At 26.4% G+C, this 25,153-nt stretch overlaps 2 pseudogenes; both read right to left on the bottom strand.

Annotated features, from left to right (window-relative positions):
- Positions 1-9,671: 9,671 nt before the first annotated feature.
- Positions 9,672-11,702, bottom strand: LOC147064318 (DNA-directed RNA polymerase III subunit RPC2 pseudogene; annotated as a pseudogene).
- Positions 11,703-11,931: 229 nt separating this feature from the next.
- Positions 11,932-14,132, bottom strand: LOC147064319 (uncharacterized; annotated as a pseudogene).
- Positions 14,133-25,153: the final 11,021 nt, after the last annotated feature.

A 25,153-nucleotide genomic window follows, 5' to 3' on the forward strand; every position in this document is an offset into this window, starting at 1 on the left:
TTTATATTTTTTCCTTTGATTACAGCTAAATCATATAAATATGCCCTTATTTTTATAGTTCGTTCAATTTAAAATTTGAAGAATAGTTTAGTTATGATTAAAATTTTTTCATCATGAAATATTTAATTATTTCAGTATGTTAATTCTATGTCTATTTATTATGCTTTTGAATAAATATGGTGCTATACTAATTATTGTAGTATTCTAATTATTATTTTACTTTGATGGTATTTTTGAGTTTATGTAAAGTATTTAGATGTTATATTACTTTTTTGTATTTGTATTGTTTTCTTATGTTTAATTTAATTTTTGTTAGTGTGTTTTATTGATATTTTTTGTTTTATTTTTATTATTAAATTTGTGTGTTTAAAATTTAAATATTTGTTTATATCGTTGAGCGATAACTATTTGATTATTTTGAATTCAATATTTTTATATTTTCAGTATCACTTGTATATTATTTGAATTATTTTTATATATTATGTTAGGCTGTGAAAAAATTACGTTAGCAATCTTTCACTACATTCACTGCATTTCTACTTTATTTATTTTGAGCCCCTTTATATTGAATCCATGATGGGTATTAGTGTATAGTAAGAAACTTTAAAATTTAAATTTCATAGCCAAAATATATGTAAATAAATATTATACACAATCATAAATATAATTTTTTTCAGTTAAAAGGTGTAAATTTATATGTTTAAAGAATCGAAATTCTTTTAAATATTTCAAGTGACCATGAAACACCTGTAAAAGTAACAAGATGCATGCCCTTATAATTTATGAATATATTTTAGGCACCAACTAACAGAAAATATTTCTAATATGCTAACTTTAAAATTAATTAATGAAAATATTTTATTAAATATTCGTAAATAGTTTTCAAACTCAATTTAAAAAACAGAATATTCGCTGTTTAATTATAAAATTAAAGAAAAATTATATAGAATATGATTTAGTGACAGATTTAAAAAAACAATAGGCGATAATATATGTGTCAGAAAAAATTGGAATGTCTGCATATAAAAAAAACTAGAGAGCAAATCTCAAATACACAATTTTGTACTTTTATTTCATACAAGCGATAAAACGATATATGATGAATTTTTTGAATTATTCTTAACTGGATGATTTATTTAATCAAAAAACCAATGAAAATACAAGAAAAAATATTATTAAATCGAAATATTGCAATAAGTATTTATCAAAAGAAATTTAAATTAATATTTATTTTTTCAATTGACATGTTGACATATAAAACCCTTAGAAAACGGCTATATTATGTCCAAAGATTTCATAAGAATTTTTTTGTGCTACTGTAGTTTTTAGCGGTCCGGTTCCGTCTCTTTTTTTTTTATGATTGATATTTTAGTTAGAATATAAAATAATTGATTTTTCGCTTAATTTAGACACCTACATACTAGAAAAAAATATTTTCATAAGATCGGGTTTAATCTGTACATTCTCACAGAAAAAAATAAGTTATACGATCATATAGCATTATAGGCAGAACAGAGTCGGTTTTTAGTAGATTAAAGCGAAATTTTTCATATAAAAATCCTTGCTTTTATAGCATCATACTTCTAAAAAAACCATGGGCTAATATTTAAAGCAAAATAAATGCTAAAGAGGATTAAAAACTTACAAATACGTATATTTAAGTAATTATATTAAGATACCAACATATGTTTCATATTTCATGAAGCATATTTCATACTTCTTCGATTTGAATTAAAAAAACAAATGGTGGTTTTTTCTAAACCGTAAATTTTATTTTATTTCATTGGAAAACTGTGTATATTTTTCTTATAAAATAATTACATATCTTTTGATATTTTTTTGTATGATTTGACTTTTTAAATATTGAATTCTCATTTAGAATTTATTAAATTTATTTACTTGCTTACGTATAAGTTTAATTATTATCATTTATAATATGAAAAGATTTTTTTATGCCTATCAGCTAGAAGAAAAAAATATCAAATATAATCCCCAAATTTCATTTTCAATATGGAAGTCTTAGAGAAATTATAACGCCAATATTTTTAATTTGTCTGTATAAATACTGCTATTATTTCTAAACATTGATAAATAATTTTAAATGCTATAATAAGAAGGTGTATTTAAGAAGATTGTAAAGATGACGAGGTAGAAAGAAGTATCAACCAAATATCTTCTAAAGAGCATTCTGAAGTTATTATTGAGTCACATATAAAATCAAATAAACCCATAATTAAATAAAAATCCAAAATATTTTATTAAACAGTTTTAACTTGGTTTAAATTATTTTATTTGTGAGGCAGCAATCATTATTTTTGAATATCCAATATCTTTTTTTGTTGAAACATAATTGAGAGTTTTGATTAATTACATTCATTCGTGTTTCTAATGTGATGGAAAATTATAAAGCCCATTTCTGGAAAATAATATGCAAATTATGAGGTATTGCTTGGTGAGTTCATAGAACAAATAATTGTGGTTAATTCTAACATTTAAGGTCAAGTATAATTATGAATGTTATTTAAATATTTTTATTTTTTATAAATTTTAAAAAAATATTTAAATATTTCAAATTAACCCAAATCTAGACATTATTTTATTCATACTTGCGATTCGCTAACAACAATAAGATTCAGATAGCATGTTTTTTTATTTAGAATGAAAGGAATTTATTTCGATCTAAAATTTGTGCATGGGAACTCATAAATCATCTACGAAATTTCATTGAAATCAATGATCGCATTTGAATAAAAGGCACATCATTATATTTGTAGGCTATTTTTGTGCATTTGGAAACTCACATCTTTTAACACTATAAATTAAATAAAGTTGGATAAAAGTACAAAAATTGTCATACGAACATTGCTCGCATTTAATTAATGGATCCTATAAAATTATCTTGAATCACGTCAATAATAAGGAGGCTGTATCATATGTGTGCGAAATTAATGTTAAAAAAATGTGTTTTGGTAAAAAAAACTTTATATAGGAATTATAAGGGTAAAAATTTATTGTAAATCTACATTGATAGACATGATATTTCATTTTTTAAACGAGTTAGTTATTCTTGTTTTAAATGACGATAATTCTATTGCGTAAGTGCCAAGAACTTCAAAATATTTGGATTTTATCTAAACATTAAATGCGGGAATATGCTTTATTTAGACTTATTGTACACTTTAAATAATAATGAGGTAATATAAACGTAAGATTGTGACAATATATCGCAGGTTAGCGGCTTAAAAAAGTAATATATGAAAGCTTCACACTATAATAATCTTGATTATTATATTGTCTACTAAATTGGTTTTTTAATTCGATGTAAAATTTCAATCTTTAGCTTGAATATAAAGTTTTAGTAACATTTTGAACCACACAAAAATTTATAAATACTAATTTAACTAAAAAAATAACGCCATTTTATTCAGGTGCAAATTAATTTATATTCGTTGTGGGGGTATTTATGCACATAACTACCCCTTAAGCCAAAATATTTTATTTTAGGGATATTTTGAATGTAAATACTATTTTAATTTTAATATATCATAATAATTAAGATAATTCAATATAAATCATACTAATTAAGATAATTCAATATAAATCATATTTTAAATATTTCGAACAATAAAACGCCACTAGACTAATTTGAGAAAAAAACTATAAATTAGCAATATATTTGGATAAATTAAAATCTGAATATATAAAGTCAAGAAAAAGATATGCATATAAAATGTTTTTATTCTTTATATGTTTAAGCTATCAATCAAATATGGACATTGGCAGTGGATTACTTGAACCTTATTCGCTTAGAAGAACGAGAAGAGTATATGATCTAGAAGCTTATGCACTGGAATCTCGGAATTTTACAGATACTGGTGATAATTACAAACTACTTGATCGGGTGAATCCAAATGATGGGAATAGATCTAGAAGTAATATAGCTTTTGAAATTTAATAAAATAATATATTTAATCGTTTGATTATACAAAAAAACACAGATTTTATGTATCTATTTTATAAAAAGTCTATTATTGTAATTAAAGCGTATAAAATTAAATAAATCTATAAATTAAAGATTTTAGTCTGAACTAATTTATACTATTAAAAGAATACTTTATTCTTATCACAGCATAATAGATTAAATTTATCAGCAATTTTTTTAGCAAATAAAATTAAAATATGCTCATTCATAACTTCTCCACAAAAGATACAATTACAGATAAATTTTGTTTGAAATCTTAGAATTCATTTCACTTGAGCTCAAGGTTTATTAAATGTGTAAGATATAAAATTTAAGATATGTATAAATATGCAGTGATAAAAAAAACATAACCTAAATGATTGCGGTATATGACATATTTTATGTATATATTCCTAACGTCATACAATACAAAGAGTCTTTTATAACAAAATAATACAAACTTCGTATCTATTACATATTTATTAGTCCTTTATTTTCTATATCAATTTAGTGCATCATTGAATTTATAAATTAGGATTGAGAACATCCCAACGGCTAACCACCAGAAAAAAACCATCAAAATCTCAGAATATTACCAGAGAATAATGCATAAAAAAATCCAACCCCTCATAAAATACAACAGAAAAAACCGGTATACTTTATAAAGAGTAAAATTCAAAGATTACAGTTACGAGCTGAATGCTTATAAGTAAATTTGCCATATAAGACAATAAAAGATATTAGTTAGCTTCACAAAAATACAAAGTTTTATAATACATCGATATAATATTAAATGATGCCAAAAAAGCTACTTTTAGAGAAAAAACGACGTGATTATTTATTTTTAATCTATTAATTTTATTGTATAAAGCTACAATACTATCCTAAGATTATATTATTTTAAATTATAGCTTATAAATAAATTTTAAGAGTTAAATTACGGATATTTTTATCGGCCATAAATATTATATATTGATTAAAAACGTAATTTATGTGTATAACTCACTCACCAAAGATAAATATCTGTTAAGCGGTTTATAAGAACCCTAATACTAGATGGAAAAGTAATTGAGTAGTTTATAAATAATGTAATTTTAAATTGGATAGGAAATCTAAGAAATCAAAATGAATTGATATAAAACAAAACCAAAACACAATTATGAACTAGTAACAAAATAAAAAAAGTTTATTTATGCAAGTCGCTCGGTAAATTTATTATACTAGATATAAATAAAGTAGAATTTATTTTCTTAAATTCAACGAATCACTACCTCGATAGACATCACCACCATAACAACCATTTCTTTAACTGTCGCCTCACGTTTTATAATTTATATTATTTTTTTTTAGTAAGAGAATAAAATAAATACGTTTTTATTAGCTTGTCCATGACTATGGATCGATATCACAGTATTTACTATATCATCTGCAGCTAGATGGCATTAAATTCAAGTTTTGTATTAGTAAAATTACCGCATATGAGCAAAAAAAGAAATGCAACCTTTTAGTCAAGATTCCGAATAAATATTTGCATTAAACATCATAGCTATTCAATATTCAAGTCTAAATGAATAAATCAGGGTAATTTATAAATGATCAATTTAATTCACGTATGAAAAATATCTTGTTTATATACACATTTTTTTTATTATATCCATTTAGATTTGTTATTCTGATAAAAAAGAATCATTGTTTTAATAAAGTTGTCATAAATAATATTTAAGTACTTTCACAATGCTTATTCAAACTACATGTATAAGAAAAAAAAACCAAAGGCTCATATTCAAACAGTATATATAAATTTGGCCCCAGAGTAACCCATAATCATTACCTACATATTATTGATCAATATATATTATTGTTTTTGTTCGGGTTACTTATATCCAAACTTGTTATTTCCACGTGATTATTGATTTTATTGTGTATTTTCAGTAAAATTATGCTAAATATACATTATAACCAAACAGATTTATTTTAAACACATAAAATAGTTAAATACAAACATATCACCCAACATGAAGGATTACTGTATCTTGATCAATCTTATGCTACAAGGGGATTTCAATCTTGCAGTATTTTTGAATCGACACAACAAGGTGGATTACTATACCTCGACCAATCTTATGCTACAAGGTGATATCAATCTTGCAGTATTTTCGAATCTACACAACAAGGTGGATTACTATACCTCGACCAATCTTATGCTACAAGGTGATATCAATCTTGCAGTATTTTCGAATCGACAAAAAACCAACAAAAATAATTTGAATATCCAAAATTATTTATTTTCTACAAAATAAATGTATAAAAGGCGTTTATTTTTTATTTAATTATGATTTATATGTGATATATTCCAAGTTTGTTTCTTAAAAGTAACCCACAACTATATAGAAAATAAATGCAATTTTATTGCACTCGCACGGTATATAATATGATCTAATTACTATTTCCTTGATATCATACCATTATTGAAACTTTTGATAATTTCCAAAGATGTAACAAATTATTTTATTTATGATTTTAATATATGATAGTGAAATAAAAGTGATTTACTAAAATCCGAAATTTCATTAATCTACAAGTGTAGGACAAACATTATACCTTGTGTCGTAACATGTGATGGATGGTAAACAAAACATAAAATTCACCTTAATTATTAAGACAAAAACTAAACAGTGACATCTATTTTTATATAAGATTAAAAAAACGATATTATAATAGGTCTTAGAGCGAATGTGTTTAGTAGAAAAAGTTGAGGAAGAGCATGCAATCGAAAGTATAGATACTTTAATTTCTGGGAGTACTATACTACGGTATGCTTAAAGAGAAAATATAATTAAAATACTAAAATTAACCCTTAAATAAAAAACTTTGAAATTAAACCATAATATCATAATATTATTTTCCTTTGATGTCGTTAAACTAAGCTAAAATTTCAATTCTATGAAGGTTCATGGAATTTAATTATGCTTTTATGCAGACAATGAAAGCAGATATGTGCCAATTTGGGATAATAACGAGATAGATAAATTTTAAATTGCAATTTTAAACAACAATGTTCTTTATAAGTTTAATTATTAACTATAATCGAAAATCTACATATTTAAAATGTAAGGATGATTCCCCGTCCCTTTTTGTAAAAAATCACAAGTGATGTAGATTAGACGCTAATCATTCTAACAGAAAAAGGTATATTCAATAACCCCAATTTAATTTTTATCATTAAAAATTTTATTTAAAATACGATAGATTACATGATTAAAAATAGAAAATATCAAAACAAACAAAATATAATTTTTTTGTTTGATACTTTAATTTTTTCGTAAAATTAAACAACAAAAAAATAACGGAAATTTATTAATAATAATATTGCGAGCTTAGTTTAATCTATTATCGATATTTTTTGATTCTAAATTATATCAGAATCAATAACTAAAGTCTCCGAATATGTTCCTGTGCATTTACATCTACTATTTTACGAAAAGTTGCACATATTATGCCTTTTTTTCTTAGATTAAATAGAAGTTTAAAGGTCTAAAAGCAGTAAAAAATATTCTAAGACATTTTATTTATTTATTACCCAAATCCATGATAACATATCTAATTTTACGAAATATATAAACTAAGTTACAAAAATATTTATATTAAAATTTCAATAAGAAATGCAATAATATATTCAAATTATATAACACTTTAATATTTCTATGTATAAGGCAGCACAGATAATATCGGTTAATAAAATTAAATAAAATTCATCTTAAGTTATTCAATTCACATAAACTTATGTTAGTTTTGAATAAATATCAAGACACAGTAGTTTACTTATAGCGGTTTTCCCCAATCGTAAAGTAAATATATTATTTTTGAATAAAATATATTTTTGATGATTGTATTCACGTGCTTTTGAAATTAAACTGATTAAATAATAAAATGATTAAGAAAATAAGTCTTTCGTGTAAAATATATGAAAAATCAAAAATACGATTTATTAAATATTTTTTTGGATAATAAAATAATAGATATGACGTCAATATGATTGACCCAAATCTATTTTTCGTTTTTCGTAGCAAAAATATTTTAATCAAGCTAAGATTTTTTTTTTGGAAAAATGCAATTATATGTGAGAAAATAAGTAATAAGTATAGTGAAGAGATGATTTAAAATATAGGTTAAAGTAGGTATGTGGTATTTTAAAACTTAGATGTAACATAACTGTTAAAATTTTGTACTAAAATTGGAATCCAAAGCGAGTACATGAAAGTAGATTCGAGAGATGTTAAAAGATTCTTGAACAACAGAAAGATATAATATTTATATACCATTATAACCATAGATACATTATATCTGAATTGAAAACAATATATTAAAATATTATCGATTTCCTACAACCAAAGAATTAAAAAATGTTCATTAGATATATTCTATGCTAGGCAAAATAATATAAAAATTTCAAAACCTTTTATGGTGAGAATTAAATAATGCATCGAAAAATTAAATATAATTATTTTTTTATATTTGTGGTTTAAGTTGCTTTTTATCAATTTATATATTTAGACGTGGTCAGCCTTTTTAAAACATTGCACAACACCTTGATACATCTTTTGACACCATCCCTTGATCTATCTTCATCAACTGTTCTTCTTTTCTATAATGAGATGAGTTTAATTGTCTTGGAAAAATGAAATATGATAATAATATTTATGGGTTAATTTGTAATTTAATTTTTTTTCAAGCTTAGCGTTTTTATTTTCCCGGTGGTCTCATCCCATATATACTTTTGACTATATTCTCTTATCTTGCATCTTCTTCGATACATCTCCTCCGTTCAAGACTTATTGATTCAAGGAGTTTTCTTAATCCCAAGGTTTGCACATATACCACAATCTGGTTAGTTACTTAGAGTTATTTCAGATGCCTTTTATGATATTGTGTTACCACACCGTCCCAAGTTATAACATATGCAATAATTTTATGCATCGAAAAATGAAATATAATAATAATATATTGGTCAAATTGAAATTTATAATTTTTTTTAAGCTTATCGTTTTTATTTTCCCGGTGGTCTCATCATATGGGTATACTTGTATATATACTCTTATCTTGGATTTTCTTCGATACCGCTCCTCTTCTCAAGACCTATTAGTTCATGAACTTTTCTCTATCCTATAGTTTACACATATGTCTCGATTTGATTTGTGATTTTGATTCTTTCTGGCACTTTTTATATTGTTGTTTTGCGACTTCATCACATGTTATTACATATGGTATAATCTTTGTCTTACTTGTAGATTATCGACGATTCGATCGAACGCTATTAAATCTTAGTTTCTCGTTTTCTACAATGTTTATATTATCTATACGCGTTCCGCAGATTTCTATCAATGTGATAACTTTTCACCTTTTGTCATATACAAATAAATCCAGTTTTTTACTGAAAGTTTAATTCCGTCTTAACTATCGTATCTAATTTAATTTTTACATAGCCATATAAAATATTTACATTTTTATATAACTAAAGATTTGAAACACATACATTAAAGTATATTTTATATATAATAAAATTCCACAATAAATATACGGAGTAAATTTAAGCTATAAGTAAAATATACGCTCTTTTTTTAGCTTGATAATTTTACGTGGCTTAAAACTGATATTGGTAGGTAAAAAAATATAAAATCTGGAAAATTTTATTATGAAAAATTAAAGTTATTTATTCAACGCCTAATCTTGGCATTATATTCATACTCATCAATTCCTGAAAAAGTAACTTACAAGCATAAGGAATCCTAATTGAAACTACTTCACCACCACACATCCCACAAACTTTTCCGTACAAAATCACGCCACAGTTTTTGCATACGAGTGCATTAAAGAGATCTGAAGATATCAACAATCTTTCTACAAGAAGGCTAGACGCACCGTATCCTATCAAGCAGTCTCTTTCCATTTCACCTAGTCTCAATCCACCATCTCTGCTCCGTCCTTCAGTCGGTTGTCGAGTCAACATTGCTCGAGGACCCCTGCTTCTAGCATGAATTTTATCAGCAACCATGTGTTTAAGTTTTTGATAGTATATTGGACCATTGAATATATATGCCTGAAGTGGCTTTCCAGTTGTGCCAGAGTAGAAGGTGTCTTTACCCGTATATGAAAAACCGTTTAGAGTGAGTGTTGATGTAATATCATCGAGAAAATTGTTTTTATTTCCCATATGTTCGTTATCAAGAACAAGTGAATTATCTTTTTCACTTCCAAATGGTGTACTATCCATTCTTTTTCCCTTTAACACGCCGGCCTTTCCACATAGTAGTTCAAGAATCTTTCCAACAGTCATTCTTGAAGGGAATCCGTGTGGGTTCATGATAATGTCAGGGCAAATTCCGTGGTCTGAGAATGGCATATCAACTTCATCTACAATGAGGCCGACAACACCTTTCTGACCGTGTCTTGAACTAAATTTATCCCCTATTTCTGGTGGACGAACTTCTCTTAGTGATGTCTTTATTAAGATATTTTCAGATGAGCGGGTTATTGCGACTTTGTCAATAACAGTTCTGAGATTTTTTTCGTTTGTTTTCGATTTAAATGTGTGGCCTGAAAATTTGTAGGTTCTGTCTTGTGTTGGAGTTTCGTGGTTTATAAATATTTGAGAGTCATAGAGGATTGTTCCTGGGGGTGCAAGACCGTCGATGTCTAAAGCGAGGTTTTTGAATGAGTTGAAGTCGAACTCGTTTGTATTTTTGTTTTCGTTATGAAAGATGTTTTCATCTTTTTTTTCGTTATTAGCATCATTATAATTCTTATTTTCGCTGTGAACATCATTTTTGTCTTTGTTTTTGTCATCTGCATCATTATTATTTTTTGAATTATGGTCTTTAATATTGTGGTTTAGGGTAATATCACCGGTGTCTTTAGTTTCCTTTTTCGATATATTATTTTCTTTACACCCATCATCTCTATCATCTACATTATCTTTTTGATGATTTATTATAACTGTGTTGTATTTGGGTTGAGTATCTGTTTCGTCCTCTTTTGTACTATTACATATGACAGTATTGTATTTAATCGATGAATTATCATTTAACTCATTAACTACCGGACTATTGATCGCTTTATCCTTGCTATTTATCACTTTATTAGAGCTGATAACAACGTCGGGCTTATATACTCTGTCACAAGATCCATCTGCATATGTTTTAATAATAGCGCTATACCCCTTTACAACCTCACATCTTCCAAATCCCCTTTCCACACTACTTTTATTCAACACAAGGGCATCTTCAATGTCGTATCCAGTCATTGACATTACGGCAACCATAGAATTAATTCCAGCAGGAAGATATTGAAATCCGATGAGATCAAGAGTATGAGAGGTTACAATGGGTTTTTGGGCATAAGTAAGCACATATCCAAGAGTATCAAATCTTTTTTTAATTGACGTAGTGTAGTAACCCATTGCTTGCTTTCCCATGGCACATTGGTATGTGTTACGTGGAGATTGGTTGTGATCAGGAAATGGTATTAGGCCAGAAACAGTTCCAAGAATCGATGATGGGTCTATTTCTAGATGTGTGTATCGTACTATATTTCTTTTTTCGTATTTGTTCGGCCTGTTGTTGTTAAGAGTTTCGTAGTCTAAACAAATCAGAGAGTCACCGGATTCGTTTGGATCAAGGTATTCTATCTTTCCTTCCATCACTAGGATCTCAAAATCTTTGTATTTGAGATCGATGTAATTCATGTCTTCGGGTGTCACTGCAGGGTATAAATAGTCATATTTGGCTGTTTCTTCATTATTTTTCAGTGATGTATTTTGCTTTTCTTGATCATTTCTTAAAAAATTTATATTGTGCGTATCCGAATGGTTTTTTAGGGATTCATTGAGACTTGCTTCATTATTTTTATTTATTGCAGACCTTTGCATTTCTTCATTACTATTTGAGACAGTAGTGGGTGTTTTTTCTGTATTTTCAGGTGATTCCGCGGATCTTTCAACATAATTATAGTGTCTATTACTTTCCAAGTCAAATCGAACTTTTATATTATTATTAATGGGAATACTCAACTCTTCTAATAATGGATTTACTGAACCTTCAACCACACTATTAATTACAAATCTATTATTTGTTTTGTTATCTTCAATAAGTTCTTTTGATGATGCCGATGAAGCCAAACTTTCTCTGAATTTCATTATGATCAATGGTCTAGTTATTCTTCCACCATCTGACGATATATTGACAGTTTGTAGACTCTCATTTTTAAATATACTAACCCACTTATCAATTCTACCTTTTCTTCTAGCCTTTCTAAAACTTTCAACAAACCTATCAGGATCATCAATAGTACCTGTAATTGACCCATTTAAAAATACCATGTACCTATTCCCCTTTCCCTTTCTTTCCAAGCAATTACCACTGTCCCTTTTATACAAATTATTTCCAAAGACCCTTATATCGATGCACCCCAATGCAAATACAACATTTCTAACTTTCTCTTCCTCACATCCCGTTGTTATCTCTGCCATAAGACTTAAATTCTTAACCAGCCCGCAACTTTCTCCTTCGGGTGTATCACTTGGACATATATATCCCCATTGACTTGTGTGTAATGCCCTAGGACCACTTACTTTTCTAGTTTTTTCGAACTGTGAGTTTATTCTTGACATCATTCCGAGAGCAGATACATAACTTAGTCTGCTTAAAACCTGTGTAACACCGGCACGTTCCATTCTAAATCTTTTAACTGACCAGTTACCCGTACTTATGGCACGGTTAAATGTAGTTGTAATAATATGGACTTGTAAGTTCATAAATGTAACTATGTCCGGTGCTTTATTGACATATTTTTTGAGAAATATTTTGTCTATCGATTTTTTGAGCTCTGTATTGTAGCGCTTAAAAGCATCTTCAAAGAGGAGAGAAAGGAGCGTTCCAGCAAGTTCAAATCTTTTATTTCCCGTAAAGTCTTTGTCATCGTAAAACAAATCATTTGATGTATTTTGAAAATCTATATCCGATGATTTTTTGTTATCTTGATCATCATCAATATTTTTCTCATTAGAAATATTCATATAAGATAGTGATTCTTTTGAATGAATGGCTTGGATTACACGACGGGCCATAACACATACATAAATTGCCTTTATTCTAAGATCTATTCCTTCAACACTGACGTTTGGAAGAAGAATGTCAGCAACAATCATTCGAGCCTCATCTATCCTGCATGAACCCACCTTACACCTCACTCTTTCCCCAATATAAACAAGAGCTGAATGAACAGAAGATATGCCTTTAGAATTACTAGATTCCAAACTTGGTTCGATCAACGATGATACAGCCACACCGCATTTAAAATCAGTACCCCCAGAATCTCCAATCTCATTTTCTTTATAAGATTCGCTATAAGATCTACCTGCAATACATTCCATAATCTCAAGATCACTTACCATACCAAGTGCCTTAACTACAATTATCAAAGGAACATCTTCAAGAAAAGAATTTGTCTTTACAAACAATTCACGTGTTCCTGCATTCATGTAAACAACTGTCTTGCTTTTTCGTTCATGAGTAGACGAAGTAACACTCGCCTCAACACCATCTTTCTCTTCCAGCAATAGTATCCTATTTTTAGATAACTGTTCTTGTATAAGAATAACTCTTTCAACTCCATTTACAATAAAATATCCGCCCGTATCATGCATACACTCTTTATAGCTCGCATGCTTATGATAAATATTCATCGTAGTATCAATTAACGGAAATTTATCTCCTTCTACTACGGAAAATTCCGTTGATGATAAGTAACATCGAGATGATCTCAACATTATTGGTATTCTCCCTATACAAACGACATTTCGAATAATATCACTTCCACGTACATACTCTATATCAACCATAACACTTCCTGAATAAGTACCATCACTAATACGACAATCACCAGGATACACCTTTTCTAGTAAACCACTGTTCGCCGATATGGTCGGAAAATCCACCCACACTCGGTTGTACTTTAAATAAAAAAGAGGATCTACATCACTGTCTACTATTCTATTCGCATCGACTATCATCGGTAGATCTGTCTCAATAAAATAGTTGAAGGAATGAAGATGTTGACGAACTAAACCACATTTTGTTAGATGTGCTCGGATTAGACTAGTATGTGACTGGTACATTCTTAATTAGGCCTCATTTAAAATTCAAAATATTAAATTAATTCAATGTCTGCAATGTGAAATATTTATAAATTTCACAATAGGATGAATTATATCTTAATTTAAAATCATTTGATTTCACCGACAAAAAACATTAACAAATAATTGTAAATACAACCGAACATTGTATTTATAGCAAAATATATAAATTTATGTCTTTAATTAACTAGAATAATACCCTATGTTATAACAAGGGATAGTGTTAACAAAAATCCATAAGTCGTATATTAAGCTCTAGCGGATACTAACAGAAGGGGAAGAATGTGCACAAAAAATACTATTAAGAAAGGTCCTTGAATGTATAAGTTTTGAGCTATGAAGATGTATTAAGAAAGACTGTAAGGATGATGTACTCAAAAATACTATCAGCAAATCTATAATATATAGAGACATCTAAAGTTTTGCGCGAGGAAACATAAAAAGTTAAAAGAAAATCTAGCCCTTAAATTCTAATTAAGGTCTTTTAAATTTTTTTATTTCAATTCCTTTAACGCAAGACATTTGAACTCGTATCAATTGAAAGAAGAAGAGCAGTTGATGAAAGATAATCAGGTGAACTTTCAAAATGTGTATTTAGAAGTTGTGCAATGTGCCCAATAAGCAGAGCACGTCTCAATTGATAAAAATAAATCTACCCCATAAATAAAAAAATAAATTTCCAAATATCAATTTGTTCGTCCTTACTCATATAGGTGCTTAATATTATTTATCTAGGTTTTACATACCCTTGAATTCGCGAAGAGTTTTTTTTTGGCCGGATATAAACATTGATTTTTTATGGAAGGCTGTGAAATATTGTAAATATAATATTATAGATTTAATAATTACTAATCTATTATTTAAGGGCTAATTTTATTCTTTTTAGGAATTCCATCTACTGAAATGTAGTTTGTTCAATAGGAATATTTCAAATCCCTTTAATGGAACTTTTGACACCGCCCTAGCCTATATTGGTCAATTGCTCTTATTAAGCAAAATAATAATAGCAAAAATTCTTGAAAATTATTGAGCTTGCATGTTTGCTTCTAATTCATCGAGATTTTAAAAACCTTAACATATTTTTTATGTAATTTTGTAACCACCCCATCCCAATTAATAGCATGTGATACGGATTATGCATTCAAAACTTATGTTTGAATAAATAATAATTTCTTCTAAATTTTTCTCTTTGAAAATTACAAATTAACTTGACAATAATTAACTTGGCATTTTATATTTTATTTTTGAAATTATGGCTAGTATAAAGTTCTTATTAGTGATTTTGTTTTTCAAAGAGGAAATATTTAGTTTGGCATGTTCGATTTTTTTCATATGAGTATATTTGATTTTTAGATTTTTATAGTTTTTTCAAGCAAAATTTTAGATTGCTCGATAGAAAAGATTTGGCAGATACTATTTCAGCTTCATCATCTTTACAATCTTTTTCAATGCATCTTCTTCATTCAAGACTTTTTAGTTCAAGTGTATTGCTCAATTCTATTTTTTGTACGTATGCTTTCACTTCTGTTGGCATTCCTTACTTCTTGATATACGCTTTATGGTACTTTGTAACAACTTATACCAGTTTTGCCGCATGGCAATATTCGAGTTCTACATTATAAACTAAGCGAGAGTATATTTGCTAAAAGATCGTATTTTCTTAGCTTCACATTTTAAGATTGTCAGATAATCAACACTCGTTATTCTTATTTCTATTAATGAGATAATTTTTTTCTTCTTATTGTACACGAAAGTTCTAAATCGATCCTGTGATAATTTTAATGGACATATAATTCATATTTTTTTTACAACTGTTTCAATATTAAAAAATGAACACATCAGTCTAAGAAAAGCTTATGATGCTGTAAAGCCATAAAGTGCCCAAAATAATTTACCCTTTGATCCTTTTTATCTTGTAATTTCACGCCTTTTATGTAGACAAGCCCACTGATATAGATCTTAAAATACGTATATTTAGAGCATATTTAAATATTTATCTGTGAAGGCTTTTATAACTATATAGACTATTGTGTAGAATTGTCATATAGATCACAATTCCAATTCCAAAATTTTGAGAATATAGTTCAAACATTTATTTTTATGATTAAAACTGTTTAAACCAATAATTTTATTGAAATTTCGGTTTTTAGTCGTGATTATGAACATGAGTAAGATCATTAAATTGGAAAAAATAAGAAGTTTTGTCGAAATAGATGCGAAAAACATGGATATCTTAAAATTAAGAATTGCGAATTCCTTCTATATCATGATTTATAAGCACTTATCGCTATGGAAACTAGGCTTCGATTTACTGGTGCAATTATTGATCTAAAATCTTGAATTATGATGACTGTGGGTTTAAATCTAGCCCCCTCACGACATTGCTCAATCAACTAACTTTAATGAATGCCCCATAACAACAAGGGATAAATAATAGTTAACCAGTACTTCCGAGGCATATAAAATAGTCTATCGGGTTTTAAAATGCTATGTTCATGACAAATTTACAACTAAGTAAATTTCCGAATAATGTGTCCATTTTTGAGATGAAAAGGGGGAATATCTTGAAGGAGCCGATAGCTACATGAAGTGATCAAATAGAAATTACTGAGTCTAGTGTCATGTTATAAATGCGTTAAAGAACTAATAATAATTTATACCAAACAGAATGGTTCTATTAGTAACCGAATTAAAAATACATTTCAAATGCTAATTAGAACTTTTTAGTACAAATTGTGATAAATAAGTTTTAAAGATTCTGAAAGTATAATTCATGGTGAATTGCAATTTTTGCCAAAAAAAATAAATTATAAATAAATTACGTGTCAAAAGGCTGAAATGAAAAATTCATTTCATGTGATAATTGTGAGAGAAATTTAGGCATTTAAAATCCAAATGTGCATAGCCAATATAAAAAAATCGATAGAAAACACGTGAATGATTTATCTTGAATTTTTTAATTACAATTAGTGATGTAAAATGATAATCATATATTCTTAATATGGTAAAAAAAGAATATTATGATAACAGAAGTTTGTAAAAATATACTAGAACATAATAAAAACAATAAACGAGTATATACATAAGAATAAAAGTTTATTTTTTTGTATTTACTTCAATTTATAGTGTATGGTTATTTTTTTACATATTATGATTTATATAACAAGATGAAAATCATTTGCATGTGTGATAATTTGATTTATGTCACGTTTTCTTATGAACACGAAAATCTCAAAATGTGTAGTTTTTCTGCTCTAAAACAAACGTAATTAGAAATCGATCATAAAAACTTCCAAAGAATTTGAGCTCTGAATTTTGTACATTATTTATCATAATAAATTATTGAAATTTTTTTGCTTAAATTATTTTTGAAGTCTGTTTGGTATTATTTTTAAGTAAAAAGAAGCTCAAAAATATTCGAAATAAATAATATAATGGCTAAAAATTCGAAATATAATATAATTTAACTTTATTGCATTGGAATCAGAACTAGAAAATGATCAATTGAATACTTGATAAACAGTTATATTTTACAAAAAAACAAATGTGCCTTATTGCGTATAGATATATGTTTTAGAATTTATAAATTACCATTTTAATTCAAGAAATATTTTAGAATTTTGTCAGAGCTGATAAAAAAACTAATAAATAAATATATTTCTTGTTCATAAATTTAAAACTATAGTTTAACGAAAATTTATAGAACCCGTTCATTGAAATAATTTTCATAATTTTTTTTTTGTAAAAATCAGTGTTCAATATTATTTATTTTAAAAGTAAAATTGTGTATTGAATGCTTTCATTTCGTGAAGATGCTGATATATGTTTTGAAAAGTATAGACTAAAAATATTTTTATTCTCATGCACAAAGAAAATTTTTTGTTTGATTATGGAATAGGCTATAGTTAACTTTATATTAATCACATTCTTTTAACACACTTCCTCAATGCGTCTTTGGTCTCGAACTTATACACACAAGTTACTTATATATTCCTAGTTTTTTCATATGGTTCAGCTTATATTATATCTGAACACCTCCATGTATGGCTTTTCATATTTTGTTGCAAAAGCACCACAAGATTACTTTTTTATGCGCAACTTTCAAATTAACGGAGATAATTTTCATGTAAACACACATTTTGCTGCTTAATTAGTAAAAATTCTTCCCTTGTTCTTAATTGTGTTTATTGTTCTATATAAATCATCGGATGCCGTGTTTTTGACATTTTATATATCTGTGGGTAAAATAAACATTCATTTCTATAATTGGAATTTACCTTAATCTCTACAAGCTACTTTCTAGAATATTTATCAAAGCTTTTGACTTTTATTTATATTTCCTAGATTGTAAGAGTCTTTACATGTCTTCACAATTTTATACCTTCATTTGTATTTATGCAACATAATGTTTGTATCAGCTAACCAAGTAGTATAATATTTTTAAAGTGCGTTATTCATTAGTTTAATTTGAATTTTTGTAGTTAAAATATATCTTCTTGAATAGAAATTGTATTTTGTCGTATTAAGCACCAGGTAATTGAATTTCAGTCATTTTGATCCAATATGCTACCAATAAACAACAATTGAGAAAAAAATTGTGCAAAACTATTTTTTTTTATATGCAATATAATATTTTATTTATAAAAATGACATTAAATTCTATAAACTTGTAATTATTTTCCAGATATTCGTTTCTAGGTGAAAAATTCATAGATTTATTCTCTTCTTACTAAAAGGTTGCTTCTTGTATATGTTATATTCCCAAAACATGAACAATAATTGAATATTATTTGATAAGCGTTTACTCTAGAATCGATATCGCTCTGGGATGGTTGCGGTGGATTTGAATTTATACTAAACTGACATTTATTGTTATATATTTAAGATAAACCTTCCAGATCTAATTTGAGAACATCCAAATAGCAGTTAAAGTGTGGGATAAAATATTTATTGGTTAATCTTTATAAGTTTAATAGTTATAAACATTTGATAGATATTTGTTATTCTCAATATAAATGAAAGTAATTATTCTCGAAAGCATTTATAAAAGGCATAGTAAATTGGATTTAGGTTTTTTCTATATATTTAACACTTTCATTGTTAATTTGTGCTTCAAACTCACTATAATAGGTGATATTTGTCGCGGATTTAGATTTATTATACCTTTCGTAAAGGTGTAACGAAAAAAATTGTTTCTTCTTTTATATTCTTCTAAAATATTGGTTCCTTTTAAAGCAGCTTATGTCCATCGTTTGATAATAGATGATGCGTCTTGAATGAATATTCTTCTCAAGATAAATATACAGAGTGGTATTTTGATTAATTTACCTATTTGGTTCTTGCATGCCACATATTATAACCAAGAACATCATTACTTACTGAATTACATCGATTGCAATTGAAATTTCTGAAAACCATTTTACCTATGTATTAGTATGATAAAAAAGATTTAAAAGATTTTTCTCACTTTCTATTAGTTATCAAAATTCGTTTAATAAATAACAAAAAGCAAAAATAAGCCGAAACTTACGCAGAATTATCATTAAATTATATTATGAATTTTTACCAAATAGTAGTTTTAAGCTTAGCAAATATGGCGAAATTAGATTATCAAATTTTATTCATGCCGAATAATTATATTTATTTATGGATCTATTTGATTTTTTGCAATATAAATTTGCCTAGGCATAATTTAAATTAAATACTAAAAAGGGTTTTATTTCTTCCGGCCACATCATCTGTACAATCCCCTCGTAGCGTTTTTATTTGCAAGACCTAGTTATTCTGGCATTTTGCATATTTTTGCGTGTGTATATATTGCTAGTGTATCAGTTAGATTCCTTCATTTATAATATACGGCTTATATTATATTGGCTTCATCATCATAATTAACGAAGCCTAATATATTCTTGTAATTTATTTGTAAACTTAGAGTTTTCATTTTCAATGCAATCATATTTTATTGATTCACATTTCGAAAATTATCTAGACATCGAATTACCTCAATTTTACTTTACAAAAGAACGCACAAATTTAAATCTATTATTTGCAAATAAACTGATTTTCATAAGAACATATCCACCCGAATTTTTTTTTGAATGTATAAAAAGTAGTATAATATCTTGATGCTGTTAAAGTGAGTGAATCTTAAATACTTAAATTACCAGAACACATGAATTAGAAATAACAGTCTAAATATAGAAAACATCAGTGTATTAATATTTTCTGGATTTTACAATAGATTAATATTTAAATATTTTTTTTTAAAATTATTTAAATTAATAAAATAAAGTTGGTCCTATATTTACCACAAAGAAATATACGAAATTGATGGGGTAAGATGCATTTTTCGAAAAATTATAGCAGATTCGCACAAATTTATTCTGATATTAAAATATTCTATAGAAGCAGATTTTGCATGAAAGAAATCTATTCAAACTTATTGTATTTTGTAGGGCATTATTGATAAATCATACTTAATTAATTATAATCATTTTATCACAATAAATAATTAATTGGTCTAGTGTGATTTCAAATTACGACTATATATCTAAATTATAAAATACTCCTGCGATTGAGCAATTATAAAACATCATTTCTGATATCGATACTAAAAAAATGTGATAAAACCTTTACCTGAATATATTGGTAAATCACATAAGGTAAAATATTTATTGATTTTATTCTAGCTTATTTTTCAAATTTTGACCGCAAGTTTTATCACTTTTATTTACAAGCTATTATTCAAATTTCCGTACTTTTTGTGCTTTTTTGCATATTCAAAAAAATTTCACATTTATTCAGTTTTCTAAATATGATCCAGGGGGAAATGAAAGAAATATTTTGAGATTATGGAGAATACATTTAAGTAATTTTAATTTATGGGCTATATTTATAGTCTTAATTTTAGTTTTTGTTCTCAGGCACAGCTTGCTTGATACTCTGTACACACAGTGTATTTATACTTTCGGCTATCTTCTCCTCTCCACAGTCTTCTTCAATACCCCTCCTTCTTTCGAGACCTATTAATTCAAGGGTTTTTCTCAATCCCAATGTTTGAATATATGCCTCAACCTGGTTCGGGTCATCTAGTTCCTTCAGGTACCTTCTATGATATCGTGTAACCACACCGTCCCATGTTATAATGGAGAATACATAAATATTAATTATTATTATTTGGATTTTCTTTTATGTTTTTATTATCTGCTTCAGACAAATTTATTATTGATTTAAAGAAATTTCCACTATACAAACATAAGTTTTTCATCATTAAGATTGTAATTATCTTTACACTTTTTTAATCATTGCCGTAAAAATATCAACTAATAATAAATTTATAAATTGATTAAAATGCTATAATCTCTTACTTTCTGATTTTTTCGATAATATTTTGATGATTTTTAAAGAATAAATGCTGTCAAACGAAAATATTTCGAATAATATTGGAGCCAATTAAGTTTGTTGTGTTTAAATAATGGAAATACACGATCGAGCGGGGAGCTTGTTATTGAACCTAAACAAACTTCATTACTTCAAGAATTTTGATCTATTGCTCAAACACATCTTAAATCAATAAAAATCCAGGTCAATATAAAATGTTATTTTACTTGCAAATAGATATTTCACAATGCCAAAAATAAACCAGAGTGATGCTTTAATTATATTTTTTAACATTTATTGTAGAAATTTATATAATTGTAATTTTTTATTGGAAAGAGCAGATTTGAGCATATGCACAAATTTTTGATTGAAATAAATAATAGAAACACTGATTTAAAACATAGAAAAATTTTAAATATCGAATAGAAAATGCTTTCGACCCATTCAAATGTTTTATCGATAATTCACTATTAATTTGAAAATTTCTTAAAAAATTTCATTTTATATCAAATTCCAAATCAGGAAGATCTGTATGTATATTTCATTCTTTAAACAAGCATATATATATTCAGCGAATAGAATGAAAAAAGCATTACATGGAAGATTTTAATTATAGATCAGGCGGCGAAGAAAAGAAGGAAAATAATGGTTCTCATACACTCATTATTGTAATTTACATGATTTTTTCACTTTCGATGTTATTTTCCAGATTGCTATGGGGATGGTACTTAAATCCAGGAACCCTAGAAGATGGTCAATTTCGAGTAATTGCGATAATATTCAACTTAATGGTTTTTTTTATTGATGTATTTTTTTTGATGTTTATACTACTTAATGTGACTAAAAGTATATTATCATATATATTAATTTTTGTGTATATGATCTTGGCGCTGATTATTCAATTCACTTTTTTGATATTTGTTAAACAAAATTATGTCAATATGATTAATTTTTTTAAATAAATAATATTTGAAAGAAAAAATACACTTTAAAGGATTAATAGATCGGTATTAGGCCATAAAATATTTAATTATAAAATTTATATATTCAGACTAACTAATATTAATACATATAAATTAATCTTTCAATAACAAACTATATTATTTTATGTCATAAATTCCTATGAATTTCAGAGGTTTTCTTTTAAATTAACAGAAAAGTAAGAAAAATTTAACAGAATATAAATTTTTTAACAATTTCATTTTATGTCTAAAACATAGGATTTAAATTATACCAGAAATAAGTAGCAGAGAAAATATGTATAAATTGCGATTAAAAATATATAAAAACTAGATTTAATTGTTTTTTTATGGATTTTATACAATTAGATATTTATAAAGCTCTTTATAATGGAAAATAAAGTAATTTAAGAGCATTATATCGACAATAAATATTTATTTGTAAATAATATATATTTTTGGTTCATCATTTTTTTTTAAAAAATTATAAAAATACAACTAAATTACATATTTAGGGATATCATGCACATGACATATGATCTCGATCGAATTTTAAAATGAAATATAGTACCATACTATTGACGAACAAAGAAAAAAAAACATTGATTTGGTGTTTTTTTAAGAATTAGTGCTAATAATTAATATTTATCACCAATTGAGACAAAATTTATCGATTTCTCCTGCATAAAATGCGAAACTACCATTAAACTTCTAATACTAGTACTTACCGGCCTTAAAATAATAATAATAATGAAATTCCATACTTTTTTTATTTAACTAACCATCTCTTGGAACTAAAATAAATTTATAATAAATTACATTTTTTTAAGTATATATTCAAAAAAAATATGTACTTTTTATTCGGTTATTGCAATTTAAAAATCATCATTGAATTTGCCTTTTGTGTTGCAAGTTAAATATTTTGCATGATAATATCAACTATGTTATGGGTCAATTTATATATTGTAATTTTAGATTTTCTTTTCAAGTATAGTGTGATTGCTTTCGCGTGAAAACATTATATTATACACTTGAATGTATCCTCTTCGATACTATATCTCTTTAAAAGGTCTATTATTTTAAGGGCTTTCCTTTAATCTTATAGTTTGAATATATTCCTTGATTTGATACTTCGAGTTTTTTCTGGTACTTGCTGTGATATTGTGCTACTAAACCTGCAATTTTACAGCATTTGATATAATTTTTTAATCATATATATTCCATATCGTAAAAATGCAATAAAACATAGCCATCACATTTAATTTTGATAGTAGAGACTAAAATTACCAATTATAAATTATTAAAATTATATATTGTATCACCTGCTTTTTTATGAAAAATTTTGTCCCTTTCAAACTATCCAAAGCACATGGTTTACAGAAAGGGACTAAATAACTTTACCATTTTTTTGTGTTTATAATGTACTTTTTCCTTTCATAGATTTATTAAGACCACAATTAACGGTTTATACCCATCTATGTAGTCACATGATATGTTCAATATATATTTACGCTAGATCAAAATTCACTAAACAAATTTTCTTAATCCCAGAATGCTGTTTAAAACCAAAGTTTGTAAAAAGGTATGTTATAATGCAATTTTTATATTAGGTTTTTGATGCAATTCGAGACGAATTTACTAAATTTTATATTTATTTGCTCATATTTATCTTATTTTGAAGAAGTTTATCTATGTTACAATTAAATAAACTTAATTCCAAGATCAAAAATTCACAAATTACTGATTTCAAAATAAACCTATATATAAACATTGGGCTGTTTTATTGTAAATAATAAAAACCGCGACATCTATAGAAGTAACCAATATATACTTTGGTCGGAATTTAACGGATTTTTAATATATTATTAAACGTGTTTGAAATATATATAATTCTTTGAAATTTAAAAATATAGCTTTAAAATAAATTATAAATTTTTTTAAAATGACATCACCATTACTATGTATAAAAAAAACGAATTGAATAACTTTTTCATAATAAAATCTCTATCGAGAAATATCACATCTAAAAACAACTTCTTCCGCATTTTTTACCTTCATATTATCGATAGTAAAGTTTTTCTTAAGTTTATTAAGATTCAATGTGTGATCAATTGTCTTATAAATATAAAAATATATTTTTTTGGCAATATATTTTATTACTTTAATCTAACATCACACAAGTAAATTTTTTTTAGAAAATTATGTTGAAATTGTACTAAAAATTGTAACTTTTTAAAATATAATCGAAGGTATGTACTTACTCGTCTAAATTTCATACGGGCGGGAAATGTTTTGCTGAATTTTGATTTATTCGTAAACCAATCACATTTAAAATTTAATACTGTAGAAAATAGAAATTTACATGTATTCTATAACATTAATAGATTTATATATTTTTGTGCAGATTTTAAATGGTTACATATGATTGTTTAGACCCAATAAAACACTATTATGCGACCTTTACCATGATATATATTCTTAGAAATATAAAAGAAAATAATTTTTATTAGCTAAGCTGTGATTTTAGGCAACCGAATTTTCGAGTCGATGGGTGGGTTTTTTTTAGCAAAGTGTTTTTATTGCTTTAAATTAACAATAATAAAAGGAATTAAATACCCCATTTTGTAAAAAATTAGAGAAAAATCGGTAATGAATTTAAATTTA

The sequence above is a fragment of the Rhyacophila brunnea genome, unplaced genomic scaffold (assembly GCF_057557595.1).
Source record: "Rhyacophila brunnea isolate RB1 unplaced genomic scaffold, BYU_Rbru_1.0 scaffold_76, whole genome shotgun sequence".
Lineage (NCBI taxonomy): Eukaryota > Metazoa > Arthropoda > Insecta > Trichoptera > Rhyacophilidae > Rhyacophila > Rhyacophila brunnea.